The 2,553-nt window shown below is 30.4% G+C and overlaps 1 long non-coding RNA gene across 1 annotated transcript; it reads left to right on the forward strand.

Moving 5' to 3' along the window:
* The first annotated feature begins 579 nt into the window (after positions 1–579).
* On the forward strand, positions 580–1,364 carry LOC136969112 (uncharacterized). Its single transcript, XR_010879764.1, has 4 exons — positions 580–896; positions 974–1,042; positions 1,104–1,193; positions 1,271–1,364. It is a non-coding gene; the product is annotated as an uncharacterized lncRNA (long non-coding RNA).
* Positions 1,365–2,553: the final 1,189 nt, after the last annotated feature.

The raw sequence follows: 2,553 nt of genomic DNA on the forward strand, positions 1-2,553 counted from the left end.
GTTGGACGACTGCCCTCATATTTGGGATAGATCCGTTCGAATCTTGCAATTGCCAAAACAGAATTACAATATGTAAAAATTCAAAATTCAAGGATATATACGTTCGAATAGTCGAATTTTCTTTATGGGAACGTGCAATTCTTCTCAGTTGGCAAACAATACCGGGTTTGGATGAATATGCAATTTGCAACGGGGAATTTGATGTATTCAAAACTGATTCCACGTTGTTCAAATTGTTACATTATTTTCTATTTATCTTTTATTGTATTGTTTTCAGATACATGAGAAGAACCAAACTGGTTTTGATACACGCATTAAAGAACGAGAATTTCCGTAGCGAAATTAAGAATAATTACAACTTATTGAGAAAAATTGTCCTGATCGTATCTATAATTATAATAATAGATATTATCTTACATGTAATACTTGTGATTTTTGATATTTATCCTTACATAGAAAAAAAACAAAAATTTCATGGGGAAGCTCTTTTCTGTAGTATCCAAATTTGCGTAGCTTTAAGTTATTTAATAGGAGGAGTCGGTTTTACTTTATTAATACTGGCTTTGATAATCGTCACCACTCAGCAAGAGTTTGAACAATTATCTCGAGAACTGTTTTTAATTAATAGAATCGGTTCAGATTTACAGGAAAAGATAAACGATTTAATGTTGCATCACAAAGAGCTTTGGCTTTTCGTGCAACAACTCAATACCGAGTACAATTTAGTATGTGTAATTATCTATTTCGCTATTCTTTGGTGCACAAGTTATTTCTACTACGCATTTTTATTTTTGGAATCTTATTATTACATTAAATTTTTAAGATTTTTACTCGTGGTAATATTCACGTGTATTTGCATAATAACTGGATGTCTGCTGTGCTCGCTTGCATTTACGGTAATTACATTTTATATACACGAGTGACACGTTTTTTTAAAATTATTTTATTTTTATACTGTTTTTCTCTGCTGCAGATGAAAAACACGTTTCAAGACGTCAGACGATTTGCGGGATGCGATATTGGACTGAAAAGAAAACTAAAGGTATGTGTTTTTATGATTATTTAATAAATAATTTCTTTATATTTTCTATTCGTACTTTCAGATTTTGGATTTTATGAAAAGATTTGGAAAAGTCTCCCTGTCTATTACAATAGGCGGATTTTTAGTTGTAGATAAGACAATTGTTTTCAAGGTTGCTTTTGCCTTTAATATTTTCTTTGATAACTTTTTTCTAAACGGATTTGATAACGATTTTGTTTTATATTTCAGATGGCAAGTACACTGCATTCCATTTTTTCCGGCTTCTTAAAACTAAAAAGAATTTCAAATAAGAAACAAAACTGTGAACAGAATTTTGAATTCAACTACAAGAAGGCAACTTAAACCTTTAACATTAGCAGTTATTACTCGTGCAATACAGCTGTTCTACATGATGGTTTCGCTCTAACGTATTCTAGAATTTGTAAATTCCATAATTTTCTATTCAATTAAGCATGTGTGTTATCTGACATTTGTCTTCGGTTTTAGAATATTGAAATATTCTAATTTTAGTTGTTTTATTCGTCAGGTTTAATGAAAACTGGCTGCAATGTTTTTTTCTTTTAGTTTTCCTATTAATTAACCAGTTGTCTTTGTTGTTGCTTTTATATTTTAGCCTTTACGATTGTCTTTGTGTTTTGTCTTTATAGTTTAAAATTTGAATTTAGTAATGTTTATCTAAATATATATAGGTAGGTGTTATTAAACAATATAACTTACAATCCTGAATACAAGTAATGATCATTGAGCAAGCGAATTAAGTGAAGCAATCATTTGTAGGTGGAGGAAAGAAAATAAAATTATGCTAATTAGCGAAATTTTTGGCGCAATTTCTCAGAAAATCGATTTAGAAATGTGTAGACGAGAAGAGAAGAACAGTGTAATTTTTGATTTATAATATTGCAATACCAATGTTACAGCATTTTATTATATAGCTTAGTTTTATAAAATTTTTACCAAAGTTCTTTCTATATGCACAAGTAGTTTAATATAATTCGTCTGCTTATCTTGTTCCTGCAACCTTCTATTGTCGTTAGTCTAATTTTGAATTTTCTTTACACTTTAATTATTTATCACTTCATAATTACGTGTTATAGAAGTAAGCGTATTTGTTTTATTGGTACCAAAACGCCAAAAAAATTAAAAGCAAAAGTCTGGAACAGGCTCTGAATTCAGTTTCGCATGACCTGCTTGTACAAGCAGCTGCTAAGCAGTTTGAGATTGCCTGTTCGAAGATTCGATTTCGGCTACAGAACACTGAATGCAAGGAAACTGGACTTAAAACCTGGCAGATTATTGAAGAAGAGAAACTACAATTAATCAAGAAGTTCAACACATGTCTGGCGAAAGCAACACAGGTGTTTGAACTCTTCAGTGAAAGTATGGCGTTCGTGAAGCCTGTAATAATTTATTAATTAAAAACTTTTCAAGAATCCTCTTTAAACCAACCTTTCATGGAATGGTTAAATGAAATCGTTTCACAAAAAATATGCTACTTTAACTCAATAACGCAA

The sequence above is a fragment of the Centruroides vittatus genome, unplaced genomic scaffold (assembly GCF_030686945.1).
Source record: "Centruroides vittatus isolate TY-2023 unplaced genomic scaffold, ASM3068694v2 contig_170, whole genome shotgun sequence".
Taxonomy (NCBI): Eukaryota; Metazoa; Arthropoda; class Arachnida; order Scorpiones; family Buthidae; genus Centruroides; species Centruroides vittatus.